The 19,961-nt window shown below is 44.2% G+C and overlaps 2 pseudogenes; both read left to right on the top strand.

The window, feature by feature from the left end:
- The first annotated feature begins 1,426 nt into the window (after window positions 1-1,426).
- Window positions 1,427-7,398, top strand: LOC134479618 (mRNA decay activator protein ZFP36L2-like; annotated as a pseudogene).
- Window positions 7,399-18,104: 10,706 nt separating this feature from the next.
- LOC103692755 (polycomb group RING finger protein 2-like) lies at window positions 18,105-19,100 on the top strand (annotated as a pseudogene).
- Window positions 19,101-19,961: the final 861 nt, after the last annotated feature.

Here is a 19,961-nt window from a genome sequence, read left to right as displayed (position 1 = left end):
CAAATACATTGTAATTTAACACTGCATGAAAGATTTTGCTGGGATATATATTGGATGAAATGAAGAATAAATTGTGGGGATTGGAGCATCCACCAACTATGTGTCTCTGTTGAGGCTTATGTGTGGTGGGCTGCAGCATTATTTCTTCTAACATAAACTATGGGGTATGTGTGAATATGTGTAAGGGTTGTGTGTGTGATGGTTAGAGCATTGTTCTTTTATCTATCAATTGTGTGTGCTTGTATGCATGCATGTATGCATGTATGTATGTATTCATGATGCATGTATGTATGTATGTATATATGTATATGTGCAGAATTTGCATGGATGAGGGTTGGAGCTTCCACCCTCATTCACCACATATGTGTATGTGTAATGTTTGTGTCTATGGTAGTTTGGAACATTGTTCCTTTCACCCATCAACAATGTGTAGGTATATGTGTAAAGCTTGTTGCCTGTCTGGGTGTGTGTAGCTTTCTCAGGCCATCTATTGTGTGTACTTATGCATCCAGGTGTGTAATGTTTGAAGCCTGCTTGCTGGAGGTCTGCATTAACTAATCTATGTGTGAATGTACATATGTCTGTCTATAGGTCTCTATGCATATACATCTGTGTGTTTGTATGCATATATTTGTGTATATGAAGTTACTGGACTTTATCTTTTGTTTCATCCACTCAGTGTGTCTGTGTGTGTGTGTGTGTGTGTGTGTGTGTGTGTGTGTGTGCGCATGTGCGTATGTGCCTGTGTGTGTTTGTGTGTGTATTTGTGTTTGTGTGTGTATGATGAGAGAGAGAGAGAGAAGGAGAGAGAGAGAGAGAGAGAGAGAGAGAGAGAGAGAGAGAGAGAGAGAATTTTCTCTTTCCTTCTCTTTCTTTCTTGCTGGCCCCAAGGAGTTAGAAAAAGTTCATAGTTTTTCCAGTACCCTCAGGGAGTGCCAGCCCCAGTAATTTAAGCGTTGTTCCCTCATAAAAAGGTCTGCTGAGTAACTTCTCTGATTTCTGGTTTCCTTTGGCAGCAGCATCTTTAGGTATCTGGATCCACCCATCAGGAGCTCTAAGCACTGACCCCAATGGCTGCCTGCCTCAGTTTGCACACCAGATGGATGCCAATGCTGGTCTCTGTCAGGAAAGTACACAGATTTCCTAATGGTGCTTTCAACATTAGTTCCTATTAGAGTAGGTAACTGAAGAGGTATCAGAGATAACTCTTGTGTTTCTTTAACGTGATAGATGTTCCTCATATTTTTCTAAATTTAGAAATATCTTGACCATTGTGCCATGTAAAGTATTGATTATCGTTCATGTGCATGTTTTAACTTTTGTGATTTACTTATTGACTTTTAAAGCTTCTAATTTCAACACTAACTTCCAAATGGCAACAGAAGAAAAGTAAAACAACATTAGGGGCAGAAGAATAATTTGGATCATGTGCGTTGGAATAGAGGTACTGAACAGAACCACTCGAGTGGGAAGGTAAGAGTGTCATTTTCTCTTAGTGACTCATGTGGTAGAAACAGATTCAGTACCATGTCATGTGTGAGTGAAGCTTTTCAAGAGCTGTTGACTGGATGGGGTGGTGGTACATGCCTTTAATCCCAGCACTCAGGAGGCAAAGACAGACAAATCTCTGTAAGTTTTAAGCCACCCTGGTCTACACACCAAGTTACAGAAGAGCCAGGGATGTTTCTCAGGAACTAAAAAGCCGGAGTATAACTGCAACTTTTTAAAACCTATTTTTAATGATAGTTCTTAAGTATTTTAACTTTCCTTTTAGCCACTTTTACCAGAGGTAGTGGGAAAGAAAGGATATGGGGGAGTGGACTTGTTTAGAAATAGTTCTTTGGAGCAACTCCCATCTGTTTTGTCAGATGGGAAATCGGCAGTCAGTTCACAGGTCAGCAGCAGCAGCTTGATCTACTCACAAACCCTTCACAGATACATCAGCAGTCCAGTTCAGTAGACTCTGGATAGTAAACATGAATCAGCAGCTTTGGCACTACCTGGCAAAGCCAGGTAGGCCTCAGCAGGCATGAGTCAGCAAGATCATACTGATTTCATGACTCCCTGAAAATGTCTGCACAGCATGCATATCAAAATCTTTCTTAGCAGGGAGAGACTACTCAGTTCTTGAAATTATTCAGGGCACTAGCCTGGCATGCTCGCACACCCCTCTAATTCCAGCATTTGGGAGACAGAGGCAGGCAGATCTCTGAGTTTAAGACCATCCTGATCAATAAGGTAAATTAGAGAATATCCAGAGGTACCTATATAAACCCTGGGGCTGAAGGGTAACAGGGCCCTTCAGAAGTTTTAGTAGAATTTCTTGATTACCATACACAAGATTTAAGGAAACGGGTGGTCCTGTCTCTGACCCCAGATATCTTAATCAATTGGCTTTTGAAAATACTAATAGAGAAACACTGTCTCAAAAACCAACCAACCAACCAGACAAAGACAAATGAAAAACAACAACAAAGCAAAAGAAAGAAAGAAAACACAAATCCATACTCTTAAGTGACCTTGTCCCCAAGTTATTTCTGAATTGTAAATAAAAATGCCTACACTCAAAAGCTGTGCAGAATTGAGATCAGTGTTCTCTGGTGTTCCCAGCTTGGGGGTGGGAGGAGACCATGACAGGGGTAGATAGAAGAAGGTAAACAGAGGAGAAACCACCATGAGGTAAGAATCTTTAGATAATGGCCATGCTTATTGGCTAATTGGAGTTAAAAGCAGTCCGGACAAAACCATGGCAAATTATGCAATGGAATTATTGGCTGAGAAATATGCATAATAGTGTACAGGATAGCTATCTGCCCAGTTCCTGTGCTAATTAAGGATTATCATAAATATAAAGCTTGTATGCATCTTTTATCCGGAAACTAAATGGACAAAGGATGGGTAGAAATTCATGGTTGAGATCAAATACTTTCTATCACACAAAACCAGACTCCAGCACCTAGAATTATAATCTTCCCAATCCCAGATACCTACAGACTAGTATAAAAACACAACCAGTACAGCCAGGGCATTCAAATGTCTATTAGAGCCCATCAACACTATCACAGAAGGCCCTGAATATGTCAGCATGACTGAAGAACGAGAATAAAAAAGACTGTAAAACAGCATTTGCACATATGATAGAGGTCTTTAAAGAGAAAAATAAAGAAATCTGTGAAAACCCTAACTGTGGAAGGAAATGAATAAAGAAAACTTAAACAGAGAGATGTGGATGAGTAAAATGTAGGAACTCAAATAGTCTCTCAGAGGCAGACCTTAATAACAGACTCCAACAGATGGAATAGAGAGTCTCAGGCATTGAAGAGATGATAGAAGGAATGGATGCATAGATAGAGGAAAATGTTAAACCCAAAAGGAGGAAAAGAGTGGAGGGGGAAAAGGAAGAAAGGAAATTGAAAGAAAGAAGGAAAGAAAGAAAGGAAGGAAGGAAGAAAGAAAGGAAGGAAGAGAGAAAGAAAAGGAAGGAAGGAAAAAATAAATAAAGTCAATCTTGTAAGAAAACATCCAAGAAATAGAGTTTTTGTACAAAATAACAAGTATAATAATAAAATGATAAAGACAGTAAATTATATAAGAAGGAGGAAAAGAAACTCCGGTCAAAAGCAGAAAAACAAAAAAACAAACAAAAAACATTCTCAACAAAAAATGTAGAAGAAAATGTCCTTAACTTAAACAAGAGACTTATCAAAGTGAAAGGAGCAAACAGTGTATGAAATGGCCTGGAGTTGAAAAAGAATACCCCTGGGCATATATTACCTAAGCCAGTAAGCATGGAGAACAAATAAAGTGTAATAAAAGCTGCAAGGGGAAAAGGACTAGTAACATATAAATGCAGTCCTCCTATTAGAATTACACATTACTTCTCCCTAGAGACTCTAAGAGCCATAAGAGCCTAGTTAGATGTGCTGCAGACTCACAGACCAGACTAATAAAATTGAATTATAGTTGACCCAAGTGCCTCTCCTCTTTTACCACATACAGGATTATTAAATACTTCCTAAAATTATCTTCAGAGCTTCTTTGAGGAAGCCTTAGGAGGTTAAGACCTCTGATAAAGTATTTTGTACAAAATACTTTGCTTTTTCCTTATTTCTACTACAGCAGGATGTAGGCAAAGGTTTTTGCAACCTATTTTTAGTATATGTGCCGCCGAAGCGAGCACGCAACCTACTTTTAATAAGAATTCAACCCCTCCTCTAGCCCACCGCCCAGCATAGGTAATGGAACTTAAAAGTTATTAGGATATGGGGGAAGAGGACCTGTTCAGCAATAGTTCTTCGGGAACGAGATTGTTTTTCTTTGGCAGCAGTTCAGGACAACAGCCAGCACCAAACATGACTCAGGAGGGGATTTCACAGGGGAGAAAAGCAGGAGTGTGTTGGAAACATTGTGGCAGCGGCTGTGCAGACTCAGGAGCTCCTGCTCAAGCTGTAACAAAGTACCCTGTGCTCTGAAGCACAGCAGCTTAGCCAGTTAGCTGGAGACCCTGCTCTCCCACTGCTCACCTTGCCTGGAATCCGCACAGAATACAAGAGGACAGACAACTATGCCCAAGCTGAGCAGCCAGGGCAAAAGTGCCTGTGAAGGACCTGCAGGCACCACCTTAGTCAACTTCATTAGAGCAAAGAGTCTAAAGTCTTCCTCTTTCAAGTAGAGCACCCCCAGCCCATTTTCTTTCATTCCCTGCCTTAATTTCGATGGCTTCTACTTCCCTTCATAAGTTTGTCATTTAGTTTCTTTTCTCTCTTTTTGTTTCTTTGTTTCTTTTTTTCAAATAATATAAAGGACCAGCAATTTGATATTTCTAACCTAATATTTGTTGTTGTTTATGCCATGCATACTTGCACATTAATTTTTTTTTAAATTTGGCACACTTTAATAGGACACATTACCTTAGGTCAAATCTCTGTTCTTGAATTTGTTTGAGGCAAGTGAATGTTGGGGTGACCTCATTCCCAACTCCTGATCCTTGCGCCTCTAAAGTCAAATGCTTATGAATTTATAAAGGTTTCTTTGCCTGTGGATAAGTGTGTGTGTGTCTGTGCACATATGTGCCACAATTTTCAGTTCATACTTTCTACCATGGGTCCCAGGTACTGAACTCTAATAATCACACTAGTGCAGCAAGTTTTTTACCTGCTGAGTACCTGCTGCTATTGCACAAGTGTGTGTGTGTGTGTGTGTGTGTGTGTGTGTAATTTTCATATATGCATATACCATATATTGCACTTATCTCTGCCTCTCAATACCATTATCCTTCCTTTCCTCACCTCTTCTATCATTTCTTTTTATCCCTCCAAACAGTTTCTCTTTGCTCACATCAGTTTAAAATGTAGGCACACACACACACCGTTTGAAACAAAATTAAAGTGAAAAAATAATAAGTACCCAGGAGACCCTAATGGTGGCAGCTGTGGCTGGGCAGGTGCGGACTGCCGGTCCACCTAAGGCCAGCTCCAGGAGCCTTCAGGGGGCAGCAGCAAGGTGCTAGTCAACATTGAGAGCAAATTCCAGAACCGCTCTTTCAGGGAGAACTGTGAGCCCAGCCAGCACCTCCTGTACTGCAGCAGCAGCAGAAGGGGGGCAGCGGCTTCCAGATCAATCCCACAGCTACAAGACCGAGTTGTTCCGGCCCTTGAAGGAGAGCGGTAAGTGCAAGTACAGGAGAAGTGCCAGTTCCCGCATGGCTTCCATGAGCTGCGCAGCCTTACTGGGCACCCCAAATACAAGACAGAGCTGTGCCGCACCTTCCACACCATCAGCTTCTGCTCCTGCAGCCCAAGCTGCTATTTCATCCACAACGCAGACTAGCAGTCGCCCGCGCCATCGGGGGTTGGGGGGGAGGGTTGGTGGCGCCTCCGGGGACCTCCAGGGACCTGCGAGCCTTTGGTGCGCATGGCGCCCTGCACCTGGGCTTTGCCCGGGAGCCGTGGCCAATGTTGCACCACAGCCTCAGTTTCTCCAGCTTCCCGTCAGGCCACCACCAGGTGCCGGGGGACCGGAGTCCCCGCTGCTGCTCGACAGCCCCACATCTCGCATGCCGCGGCCCTCCTGCTTCTCAGCTTAGTCTTGTTCCTCATCAGCCTCTTCCAGCTCTTCTGCCTCGGCGGCCTCCATGCCCCCGGGCAGCTGGACGTGCTCCACCACAGCGGCTGTGGTGGCCACGCAGTGCTGCGCTGCAGCCGCCATGCCGGGCACCACTTGCTCCGACCACCTCGTGTGCCAACAATGCCTTTGAAAGACCCCCGGAGTGGGGAGACCCTCACTCAAGTCTCGGGATGACGCGACCCCCCAAGAACTCACACAAGACCGTCCTTGTTGTAATCACATGAGGTTTATCGATAGCAACCAGTGCACTGGGGTCGAGACTCGTATCCCACGCAGGGACAGTGGAGTTCGACCCTGAGAGGCTGGGAGAAGAGGTATTTAAAGGGAGAAACCACAACCTGAGGGGGCAGGGATGGCATCATTGGAAAGTGTGTAGAGTAACAGTGAAAAATCACAAGGAAGAACTCTCTGTCCCCCAAGATTGTTTCCTAGGAGAAGCTGTCTTCTACTTCTCAGATTGTTTAACTTCATGTTTAACTTCAGGAGAAGTTGTTTCCTGCTTCTCAAGATTGTTCTCTAAGATTTATGGTCAGCTAGTTTCTGGGAGAAAGCTGTTGAGCTGGCCAATGTAATTATCCATTCTATAGCCCTAGGAGAGGCTTCTTGGAACATACAATTCTGGGGCCTAACCTGTTTTTTTTTTTTTTTTTTTTTTTTTTTCTGCTCTAAACTTTGTGTCTAGGGGGGCAACTTTAAAACTTTTATCTTTCACCTTCACCTTTGGCCTGGAGCTGAGCTGCCTAATCACGCCACTTGCCAACAAGACCCACAGCTTCGCCGCCGCAGTTGCCGCCTACTACCGCAGCCAGCAGTAGGGCCTGGCGGACCCGCGCCGCCCCCTGCACAGCCCGCCATGACCCCCACACCAGCTTCTCGGCCCTTCAGCTTCCAGCTGCTGCTCCATTTGTCGGAGTCGCCAGTGTTCCACGCACCTCCCCGTCCCCCGGACTCGCTGTCAGACCTCGACAGTTACCTGAGTGGCTCGCTGAGCTCCCGCAGCCTCAGTGGCTCCGAGTCCCGCAGGCTGGGCCCTGGTCACCGCTTGCCCATCTTCAGCCGCCTCTCCATATCTGAGGACTGAGGCAAGGGGGTGCCCGAGAGGGGTTGGAAGAGGCGTTACCGGGGGCACTGTTGGGGAAGTGACACTGCCCCAGGCCGACTTTAAGGCCCCTCCCCCTCTGAGCACTTGGACTCAAACTCTGCCTGGAGGGGCCCCTCCCCTTCCCTTTCAGTTTTCTGGTTTCACTCTATTATTATTATTACTATCATTATTATTACTATTATTATTATTATTGCAAAGTTTTGTTCTTGTTTAAATAAAAGCTAACGAACTTTTCGTATGGATGAACAAAATACCCACAACAGGGCGGTTGTGATGCAGAAAGAACAAAAAATACCAAACACTTGGTGTAGGTCTCAGAAGAGTTTGAAACTCTAGTTTTAAAAGAAAAAAGAATCAGCCCATCACCAGCAGCTACCAACCACCATTCCATCTCTTCTTTCACTGGAAAGCCTTAGCTACAGTCCAGATGTGAGAACTCTGACCTTGGAAGGGGTTCCAAGACCAGTGTGAGCCCGCCGGCTGCCACCTCCCTAAGGTATAAGCTTCTAGAATTCAAACTAATGCCAAGAACATGCCTTGGTAGGAGTAGCTCTGGGCCTCCTTCCTGGTGGTTGTTTACCTTGTTTATGTTTTTTAACAAAGTTCTATGTGTCTGGGAGTGGAGGAGATCTTGCATTCCAAAATTTGGTAACAGTCTCCTTGCCAGCACTCAGTGGGTGTTTAGCTTAGAACCATTTCGTCTGCTCTCTCGAAGCCTTGGGCAGAGCTCAGTTCATAGTTGTTGGGAAATAAGTGCTTCATTTTTAGCTGTTTTGAGTTGATCCGCACCACTGCACCACAACTCAATATGAAAAAACATTTAACTTATTATTCTTGTGAAAAGTGTACATTTGAGGATGTTGTTCATAGTGTATTTATCGAGTATGGTGAAAGCAATAGATATATATTCTTTCATTATGTTAAATTATAATTGCCATTATTAATCGGCAAAACGTGTTCTTTTCACAGTAATATATGCCTTTGTAACTTCACTTGGTTATTTTATTGTAAATGAGTTAAAAAATTCTTAATTTAAGAGATTGTATGTAATATTTATTTCATTAATTTCTTTCCATGTTCATGTAAATTTCGGAAGATTGCATGGTTTCTTTACAGAAATCTATTTTGATGCTGTGGAAGTAGTTTGAGGAACATTTTGAGTTTTTTTAGAATGTATAATGGTTGTAGCCCATCCGACTTTAAAGAGGAAAAGAATGCCCAGAGACTCTGCAGTCAGACTCACGTGGTATGCGTCTTCAGTTCCAGCTTTATAAACCAGCAAGGAAAGACAGTTTCCTAGTTCCACCAGCTCTACTGTGACATTGAGTATAAAGACATGTAGCAATAATGGGGGGGGGGTCGTCTCAGTGCCTTCACAGGGCCCAAACTTGCCTTAAATCTTCCTCAACCAATTAAGTATCTCATTAGTGCTTGAGAATTTGAATGTGGGATGGGTTTGCCTGCACAAGAGGAAAAGATTTTTTTCTTTTCTTTTTTTTTTTTTTTTCGGAGCTGGGGACCGAACCCAGGGCCTTGTGCTTGCTAGGGTTCTACCACTGAGCTGAATCCCCAACCCCCGAGGAAAAGATTTTTAACACTTTTTTCCCGATAGCTATGATGTGAAGAGGCCAGGTCTTTGCGCTGAAATGCTGGTGGTACACGAATATACCTTGCTTAATGACAGTCCAGAACTTGTACTATTATTTTTCATTGTAAAGAGGCAGGAAAGTCTCCCGGCTTTCCCGGATGACAAATGAATGAGCAGCCGTTTAGTTTGTATGTAGGAACAGTTGAAGCACCACGATATTTCTAATAAACAAACAAACATCCTATTACAGTTCTAGCAGTTGCCAGCAGAGAGAGCTGTGAGGTAGTGAGCTGGAACTAAGAGCAGCCTAGTTGAAACTCCTTCTGCAATGGCAGATTCTGCAGAAACATTTTCCTTTGGCAACAAGGAGCCTGTGTGGAGGAGGCCTCTTGGTGGATCCTCAAGGACTCTGCATGTCCCATTCTACAGGGAGAAGCCCAGCCAGGTCTTTGAGAAAGGCCAGCCTGTTGTTTAGGGAAGTCTCTGATTGTGTGGCAGAGGGCCTGGAATGGCTGCTTCCCTGAAAGCAGAGGATAGACCTTCTAGGCCTATGACCTCCTACTTTATATTTTCACCTGATGGCTTATTATTCATATTTTCTTAATAGAATACGACTATGGCCTTGGTGAGCATCTTGTCTCTCTGATTCTCAATCAGTTCTTTGTTTACTTACTTACTTGTTAGCTTACTCCAGCCCCTGGGACTTACTCATACCTCCAAATTTCTCTGACTTTTGGGATTCCTAATATTTGTGGCAAACTGAGTGACAAAAGCAATGAATGTTGAGCACTAGCCTGGTGTCCAGTGCATATGGATCTGTGGCTGTATAGATATGATAAGCCTCTAGGATGCACTCTAGGAAAGCAGCAGTGTGCTCTTAGGTCCCCTGTGTGATCTCACTTAACTTTGCCAGCTTTGTGGGCTTCTGTTCTGCTGCTCTCAGAAATGGAAACCTGGAATAGATGTATAGTGTCTCATTACCTTTGCCATTGTTTGAATATTAGTGGGGGTAGGTTTGATTGAGATATACTCTCAAGAAAATTACCCAAACCAGTGCTTCTTGTGAACTGTCTATATGAAGTACCAAGTTCACAGACAGTTCTGCATGAACTTGCCAAAGCCAGCAAATTGGAGCATGAAGAAAGCCCAAGGCATCTGTCGAGCGCCCAATGTCCCGCCAGCAAGAACGACGCGCGGCAAGAGGATTCTTCTGTGAACAAGCCTTTACTGTGTTACAGCTCTCTTGAACAGGGACCCCGAGCGGCAAAGTCGCTCGCCTTATATACACAACAGTATGCTAATTATCTCTCAGGGATTGGTGGGGCATGGATCACCCCACTATCACCCCACTACTTGTCCTCCAGGGATTGGCGGAGAATGAATCACCCCATTAGCATGGTACCGCCCCTCATTAGCATATTAACGGTCAACTGACACCTGGTGCAAAAACCGCACATGTGCGGTACCGTTGTTCACCACTGAAGGGCGCCCTACATCTCATTATCGTATGGCCGCCCTAGCAAGGGGACAAGCCTGCACATGCGCAGTAAGTTGTCGACATCCAGACAAGGCTAGATGTCGGCGCCATCTTTGTTTCGCCGCGTCGCTCTCTACATCTCCCCCTTTTTTGTTTAATAAAATGACTGGTCTAGATCTGGGTGTTACGTCAATCTTGTCATTGCTCCTGTCTTAGGTTGTTCTCATCCAAACTCGGCCTTACCCATCATAGAGTTACCCTATCGCCACCGGGCCCCGTGTCTTGGGTTGGTCCAAGCTCGAGGAAAGTTGCCCGTCCCTGGATACAATGACTCCACATGACTGTGACAAAAATAATCTAGGGCGAACTCTTAATCTTTCAAAGAGGCCAGCCATATGTTGGGAGAAGCACCCTTTATAATGGTGGTCATAGCCTGGTAAACAACCACTTTGTGTCTGGCATGTTCTCTTTTTAAATGGCCAATAAGCCAGAGACCTACTCCGCATTCCAGGAGGACAATAGCTCCCCAGGCAAACATGCCCGCCCATTCCTTAAAAAGGGAGAAAGCATTGGTAATCCATGAGGTAAAATCTTTAACTATGATGGGGTCCAACCTAGTGCTGTTGAGGACAGCAATCTGCATCAGCAATTGTCTTGATAGTTGCTTGGCTTTCATGGACCAGTTTCCTTTCAGATAATTTGATATTTCTTTGCTCTGTTGAGAATGCTGAGAAAAGTTATTTCCCAAAGGAGTAATGCATAAACCTCTAAGGGAGGAAACGCAAGACAGCTGTGTCATATGATACAGTGCTTCAATTTGTTCTTGAACTAAATCTATCCTTTGATTGGCTAATAGAAGGCCAGATGCCAAATGGGTATTAAATTCTTCTTGTATCTCTAGTGCCACTGCAGTTCTTTCTACAATCTGATTGACAGTCTCAGCCATCTGTATTTGATTGGTCATAGTAATTGTAGCTGTGGTAGCTGCAGCAGCAGACAGCACAATGGCTGAAATTATGGCTGCCGTAATTCCAAAATCTCTTCAGCAAATTAAGAGTAGGAAAGCTATCTGGGTTTGCCTCCACTGGGATTGGCACAAAGGAGGGAATCTTAACCAACACTGCGGTGTCCTTGGTGCCATCCCAGCATTCATCTAAATAGCAGACTACATCAGAGCTATAACAATTTAAAGCACCACTGTTTACATTAGTGCTTATCAGAAAGAAAAAAGGTGATCTAACACATACTGAAGTACTAGTGGCAGTATTATTTGCCAAGAGGTTATTATATTGAATATTTGTCAACCTGGTATCATTTTTTCTGGTAGCTGGAACATTATACAGCACGAAGTTCTCACCCATCAACCTAGCAAAGGGGGTCAGGGATGTATATGCCCCTTGCTCATTGGACAGCACCCATTGAAACCAAGGCCAGAGATTATGCTTGTCAGTCTTATTCTCAAAACAGTAGAATTGCTATGAACTGGCATGGGTACTGGCCAGGATCTGGCAATAGCCCACAGAGTGAGCGAATTAACCTGTATTACCATTCCCAGTAGTAATAGTAGGGTTCAAAGTCTCATCTTCAGAAAGAGCAGAAGGCAATTTTCGAGTCAAACGCTCAGGTACCCAAATTGGATTTTCTTGATTCTGCAGAAAAACACAAATCGCTCCCCTAGATCTCGAAATCACGGGATCTGGGCCACGCCATTCATCAGTTAAGACATCCTTCCACTTTTCTTCTGCATTAGTTATAGGTGTAGTAGCTGCATGGCAATCCGCAGCAGAGCGGCCATGCGCATCCAAAATTAAGAAATTTAGAGTAAAAAGAGCCAAAGAAAGTTGTCCTTTTGGTGTTTGGCCGCTGGCAATTCCCCCTTTTTGTTTTTGTATAAGCTCTTTTAAGGTACGATGTACTCTTTCCACAATTCCTTGACCCTGGGGATTGTATGGTAAGCCTGTAGTATGACCGACCTGCATTGTCTGGCAAAATGCCTGAAAGAACTTTGCAGTGTAGGCAGGCCCATTGTCTGTCTTGAGACTATCAGGCTTTCCCCAGGCTGCCCATGCCTCTAAGCAATGGCTAATGGCATTACGAGCCTTTTCACCAGTCATCAGAGTAGCATGTATAATACCGGAACAGGTATCAACAGAAACATGAGCATATTTTAAATTTCCAAATTGAGATATGTGTGTGACATCCATCTGCCAAAGTTTTAGCGGGATCAGACCACGAGGGTTAATCCCCACATGAGGAGGGTGGTGAAATTGAACACAATTCTGGCAACTTAACACCACATCATGAGCTACAGCTCTAGAGATTTTAAATTTTTGTTGAAGAGTAAAGGCAGGTACATGAAACTTTTGATGAAATCCTCTAGCGAGATCAACTGGAGCGGCATGAAAAATAAACTCTCTATGAGTATTAGCATCCACCAGGGTGTTATTACTGGTCATGGGACCAGGCAAATTAGTATGGGCTCGAATATGTTGTATAAAAATTTTATTTTTTCTGGCCCAAATCAAATCTTGTAATTCTAAAAGAATTTGACATACGGTACTACTTGACCGAATTGGCCCTGCAATTTCAAGTGAGCGCACAGCATTAACTACATAAGCAGAGTCAGAAATTAAATTAAAATAATCATGAAATCTTTTGAAAACTTTCAATACAATTTTATATTCTGTAATTTAGGGGGTGCCTGGACTGTATTGAATTAATACTGGTTCTTGAGAATCAACCATATAGGCACCTACACCTGTTTTGGAGCCATCTGTATAAATATCTAACACTCCTGGCAAAGGCTCTGAGGCAGTGATCTTAGGAAAGATCACTGGGTGTTCAGTAAAAAATTGTAGCAAAGGATCCTTAGGATAATGATTGTCAAACTCTCCACCAAAACTACAGTGTAATATGGTCCAATCATCTATCAAGGCACACAATGTTTCTATCTGAGCAGTTGTATATGGTATAATAATTTTCTTGGGTAAAATACCAAAATGCTGAATACAAGATTTAACGTCTAACACAGCAAGCTGTGCAACAGCAGAAGGGTAATATTCAAGGGTCTTATTTGGAGAAGTATGGGGATAAATCCAAAGAAGTGGACCTTGTTGCCATAACACTCCTGTAGGCTGACGAAAGGTTCTTAGTATACACAAAAGGAGATCCTCCTTTTCCTTGTACCTTCTTAGCATTGCCTTTTCTAATCTTTCTTCTACTTTCCTCAAGGATAATTGTGCTTCCTTGGTTAAAACACAGGGTGAAGTAAGCTGAGAATCCCCTTACAGGATCTCATAGAGTGGTTGTAAATCTACATTGGGCATTTTAATATAGGGTCAAATCCAATTTATGCTTCCTAGTGATTTTTGAAAGTCATTTAATGTTTTTAAATGATCTTTTCGTAATTCAATTTTTTGAGGAGAAATACTATGAGGAGTGATTTTTGTTCCTAAATATTCTCCCATTTGGCCCATTTGAACCTTTTCAGGTGCTATGAACAATTGATTGTTTTCAAGCACCTTAACCACTTTTGCATAGGCCGCTTCTAGGGTGCCACAATCTTCATATCTCTCCCTCTCATACTGAGCAGCCTCTTCCTTGAGATCAGCCTCATCATCCCAAAATCCAGTCTCCAAAAACCGAGTCTATCCTTCATGCTACAAGGTTTGACTGCCAATTCCTACATATGAACACATGATGGTGCGGTCTCCAATACCTCAACAAAGAGACATTGCCTTAAAATCTTTTAGAAGCCTGGTTTCTAGGATAAGATTTCCATAAAAATATCATCCCAATTTAGACCTGTTTCCCTAGATTGGCTCATGCCACATGTTGTCTAGAATGACTCCATTCAAATTTACCAGTTTTATGTCAACTTTCTGTTACCAATGTTACATTTTTCTTAACCATATCCAATAACTTAAAAGCCAATAGTCCATAACCAAGGCATGTAGAGAATATTCATACATTTAAAACCAATCAGAAAACAAAATTGAAGTGGCTACACATACCTTTAATATTTAAATCAATCACCATTTTTACTTTTTCTAGCTGTAGTTTTAAGAGAAACACCTTGTCACCCGTTGAGTCCAATAATCACAAAGATTTTTCTAAGAGAAACAGCCATCAGTTCCATTTCCTTAGAAGCTGTGAAGCTCCTGGTGTCTTTAGGGTCGGCTAGTATAAACATTTAGCCAGCCCCCTGGGGAGCTTGCCAGCGGACTTCGGCTTCTAGCTACAGATGCAGGCTCCAAAAGCCAATTGAAACTTTTTATTTATTTGTTCCTTTCTTGAAAGGAGTTAAAGCTACATCAATGGGTGAATCGATCAGCATTTAAAATTTTAACCTTGGGGCTGGGGATTTAGCTCAGTGGTAGAGCGCTTACCTAGGAAGCGCAAGGCCCTGGGTTCGGTCCCCAGCTCCGAAAAAAAGAACCAAAAAAAAAATTTTAACCTTTTCTTTTAAACATGAAACACAAAACATTCAAGCAATGAGAAACAAAACCCAGACATAAATTGACATACATGGACAGCTTGGTGCACCAAGGACAGACATTAGACACAGAAAAAAAGAACTAGATGGTGTTCCACCAAAGTGACCCAGACATCCTGCCTAAAGAACCCAGAACCAGAAATAAGCACTTCTCCAATAGGAGCCAGCAAGGAGGCAAGACGTCTCCCACCTCCTTCTGTTCCCAGGAGAGCTCCAAAAAGTTTAAGCTCATTTCCTTCTTTTGCCAAAGCATCTGTGGAGAGTTCAGGAGGACTGTTTTTCTCAACCCCATTCTCTCTCTTGTCTAGGGTGTAAACTGTCTCTAGTCAGGGTCAAAAGACTAAAAGCATCTATGAGAATCAACTTTGCTTCTCTAAATTTTAACATAACTCTAAAAGAACACATACACAAAAACATTTTACCATTATTACCTTGTTCCCTTTTGACCACTACCACTACCCCAAATCTTTATCTTTGCACATGCTTTCAATTTCTGTGATCCTTCTGAATTCTGCTTACTGGGGCCTTTAAAATCTGTATCCACCACCTGAGTTCCCATTCGAGGGGTCAATACGAGTCTGGTGGTGGAACTGAAGTCGAGTCCTGCACTTCCTTTTGTTGCTCTGTGGGAGGCCCAGGACCCGATGGTTCTACCTTTAGTTTCACTTTCTCTAAGCTGTCGGTGATGCTTTCTAGATTGTCTGACATTTCTAAGGTCAAGGCTTTTAAAGAAGAATATATCTTATTTGTTTCCTGGTCCTAATTATCCTCTTTTTTTTATCTCTGCCTTCTCTCTGTTCCTTTTATCTCCTTTTCTTTTCTTTTTTTCTTTCGAGACCTTTTCTCCCTCTGACATACTTTCTTGTTGCTCAGCAAGGACCCTCTGACCTGTCCTAACGGCTCTAACAGCTTCCTCACATCGTTTATCCTCTAAGCAGGCAGGGACCATTCGCCAAAGAGGTTTTGGTCCGGGCTTAAGCTTGCTGTCTGTGGCTTCTCTATCCCACACAAAGAAAAAAAGAAACAAAACTACCAGCCTTGCCCATAAAGGATCCATAACTTTCGGTTTCTTCACAGTGGCTCTCCACCTAGGCCCATATCTTTCTTCCTTGTATATGGCTGCCTCTTCCTCTAATTCCTCCTCCTCCGACTCTGACAACTCTTGCTCAGAGTCACTGCCAGCCAGTTTTAAGGCTTCTAATTCTTTTAATGGATACAAAGTATCCTCTCCGGATGACTTGTACTTCGTCCTCTGGGGCATACCTATTTTTTCCTCCGGCAGCATTTCTTCCGCCTTTTGTATCTCTTTCACTTTTGTTTTAGTAACCTTTTCCTTTTTTGCGCGCTCCTAATTTCTCACTCTGCTCCGTTTCTGACATGCTCTCTTAAATCCAAAAAGGGGCATGCCTCTCGAAGCTTACCTTTTAATTTACCTTCTCGCAGTTCTGAATCCTCTTCAGCACACTGAAGGGTCCCCTCGGCACCGGTGATGTTGGTTTCCGGGTTTTGGCACTACTTGTCGCGCGCCCAATGTCCTGCCAGCAAGAACGACGCGCGGCAAGAGGATTCTTCTGTGAACAAGCCTTTACTGTGTTACAGCTCTCTTGAACAGGGACCCCGAGCGGCAAAGTCGCTCGCCTTATATACACAACAGTATGCTAATTATCTCTCAGGGATTGGTGGGGCATGGATCACCCCACTATCACCCCACTACTTGTCCTCCAGGGATTGGCGGAGAATGAATCACCCCATTAGCATGGTACCGCCCCTCATTAGCATATTAACGGTCAACTGACACCTGGTGCAAAAACCGCACATGTGCGGTACCGTTGTTCACCACTGGAGGGCGCCCTACATCTCATTTTCGTATGGCCGCCCTAGCAATGGGACAAGCCTGCACATGTGCAGTAAGTTGTCGACATCCAGACAAGGCTGGATGTCGGCGCCATCTTTGTTTCGTCGCGCCGCTCTCTACAGGCATCCATTACCAGTATCCTCAGCACCTGTCCCCAGGACAGGATAAATTGGCTTTGGTGGAAGAAGAGATGTACTGAGATAGCTGGCCCTCATACAGCCAGAGAAGTATATACTAGGAGAGTTGGGGAAGGATTGTGGGAGAGAGTAACTGGGTGTCAGGGGGCAATGAGCAGCATGCAATGTGAATAAGTAAAATATGTATAAATAAAAAAGTTCTTTAACAAAATGAGACACAGTGTATTGTTGTACTAACTCTACTATGTTTACACTAGCGAACACTTTAACAACTAGAGTGACTAAATGTGATAAAGTAGGATGTCTTTGTCATTTACATGTAATATGTACACAGCAAGGATAAATGAAATGGAGGACTTGCAGCCCAAAGATCGATTGTTTCCATCATATCTATGTGACTCTCCTTCCCTTTATCAGGACTCTGGAAGCCTCTGTTCATCCAGGTCTCACGGATCATCCAAAAGGCAGTCCCTCACCAGCTCTGGTCAAGTGCCCTTGTGCTCTTGGCAGACCTATGCCTCGGGCTGCAGAGGCACTGAAGGGCCAGCCTTCTCCTTGCGGAGGCAGCCATTATTTCAGCCATTCCAGACTCTCTGCCACCCAACTGGAGACTTCTGCAGAGGCCTGTCAATCTGAAAAACAGAAGCTTGGGTAATCCAAAACACTAGGATGCCATCCTGCACTCATGATGTGTTGATTACCTGAGACCATACACGTTAACTCTCTTCTTCATGCCTGTTTTTCTTTTTCTTGCTTTTTTTTTTTTTTTTTTAATCGGAGCTGGGGACTGAACCCAGGGCCTTGCGCTTCCTAGGCAAGCGCTCTACCACTGAGCTAAATCCCCAACCCATGCCTGTTTTTCTTATTTGAAAGTAAATAATGTGATCATGTGTGGTATGGGAGAGTAAAATCTTTAACCTGAAGAGTAGGGCCATGAAGAGTGTGGGTAACATTCTAGGTACAGAGCAAATAGATACAGGAATTACCAAAGAAAACAACAGGAATTCTAACAACAATTGCAAAAAAAAAAAAAAAAAAAAAAAGGAAAGAAAAGAAAAGAAAAGAAAAACGATGTTTCTCCCCTCCCGCAGACCTAGCTAGCGACAGGGCTGTGGTCCCCCTCCCCTCCTTTCTCTCCCTCCCTCCAATAGCCCCCTCCCTGAGACCCACCGGACCTCGAAGCCAGCGCTTGGCCAGGTGCATTGGGAAGCACAGAAAGCTCTGCAGCAGGTGTCAAGGAGAGCCTGTGCTTTGTTGGTGGCTGGCCTGTAAGCAGGTGGCAACAGGGTGACACTTCCCAGGTCTCAGTCCCGTCCCCTGCAACATGCATCGGACCACACAGATTAAAATCATGGAGCTGAACCCTCACCTCATGTGTGCCCTCTATGGGGGCTATTTCATCGACACCACCACGATTGTGGAATGCTTACATTCCTTTTGCAAAACCTTCATCGTGCGCTACTTGGAGACCAACAAATACTGCCCCATGTGTGATGTCCAGGTCCATAAAACAGGGCCACTGCTGAGCATCAGATCAGACAAAACCCTCCAGGACATTGTCTACAAGTTGGTGTCTGGGCTTTTTAAAGATGTGATGAAAGGGAGACGGGACTTCTACGCAGCATACCCCCTGACAGAAGTCCCCAATGGCTCCAACAATGACCATGTCGAAATCCTGAAACAGGAGAAGGGGGCTCTGGGTGACAACGAGATTGTCAGCTTGTCCATTAAATTATACCGAGAGGCGAAGAAGAGCCTCGTGGAGAATGGGGACGAATACAAGGAGAAGACAGGGGTGCTGTTCCTGCGATGCCCAGCAGTCATGACCTTCATGCACCTCGCCAAGTTCCTCTGCAACGAAATGGATGTGCCCAGCAAGTACAAGGTAGAGATCCTCTACGAAGACAAGCCCCTGAAGGAATACTACACCTTAATGGACATAGCCTACATCTACCCGTGGCAGAGGAATGGGCCTCTCCCGCTCAAGTACCGTGTCCAGCCAGCCTGCAAGAGGCTCACCCTACCCACAGTGCCAACTCCCTCAGAAGGCACCAACACCAGCGGGCCTCCGAGTCAGGCTCCCAGCCCTGCCACACTTCCGGCCACCTCCTCCTCCTTGTCCAGCCCTGGGACCCCATCCCATGGCTCTCCCAGCTCCCACAGCCCCGCAGCCACCCATCTTACCTCCCCCACTCCACCTTCAACTGCTGCTGTGACCACCACAGCTACCAACGGGGGAACTTCGAACTGCCTGCAGATGCCATCCTCTACCAGCAGGGGGTGCAAGATGAGTGTTAATGGAGCTCCTTGCCCCCCTTAACTTGAGGAAAGGGACCCTCTCCTGCAGTCATCTTTTCCCTCCTTTTTACTTTTTCTGGGCCCCCTTTTCCACTTTGACTTTCCCTGGTTCCTCCCATCTTCAGAGTGGGAGGTGGGTTTTATAAATCTCTCTCTCTCTCTCTCTCTCTCTCTCTCTCTCTCTCTCTCCCTCCCTCCCTCCCTCTCTCCCTCCCTATCTATCTATCTATCTATCTATCTATCTATCTATCTATCTATCTATCTATCTACATAGGAAAAACCAAATATACATACTTATTTTCTATGGATCAACCAGATTAATTTAAATGCCACAGGAAACGAAGTGTGTGTGTGTGTGTGTGTGTGTGTGTGTGTGTGTGTGTGTGTGTGTATGAGTGGGGGTGTCCAGGTCTAGGGGTCTTCTGTAATTCACTCTGCTCTTCTGGGAGATGGGTTGGTTACCTGGTAGTCTTAAGGGGTCATTGGAAGTACTAACGTCCTTCCCTATGTCCCTCTGGTTTCCTGGGCAGAGGGCATATTGGGTCCTTAAGCCCTAGCTGCCTACGGGCTCCATCTTGGCTGTTTCCCATCCCTGTCCAAGTCCCCAATTGTTGAATGATCAGTCACTGAGACAGTGCCTTTTACAAGTGCAGTTTGTCCTCTGGCTGTAAGGATCAAGTGGCTGTGGAGATTCCCCTCATCTCCTCAGACAGTGGAAACCTTGTGCAAAGAACTGTTAAGTTCTGAACCCTCCCCCCTTTCCTCCTGTGTGTGGAAGAGAAGACTCAGGCTATGGGGAGACCCTGGCCCTGCAAAATCTATGTGTGACTTTGGCATTGTGAACACTTCTTTTTTTCCTGTCCTACCCTGACCCAGGAACCCA

The sequence above is a fragment of the Rattus norvegicus genome, chromosome 7 (genome assembly GCF_021556685.1).
Source record: "Rattus norvegicus strain SHRSP/BbbUtx chromosome 7, alternate assembly SHRSP_T2T, whole genome shotgun sequence".
NCBI lineage: Eukaryota > Metazoa > Chordata > Mammalia > Rodentia > Muridae > Rattus > Rattus norvegicus.
Note: the sequence above shows the minus strand (reverse complement) of the source record. Positions and strands in the feature narration are given on the sequence as shown.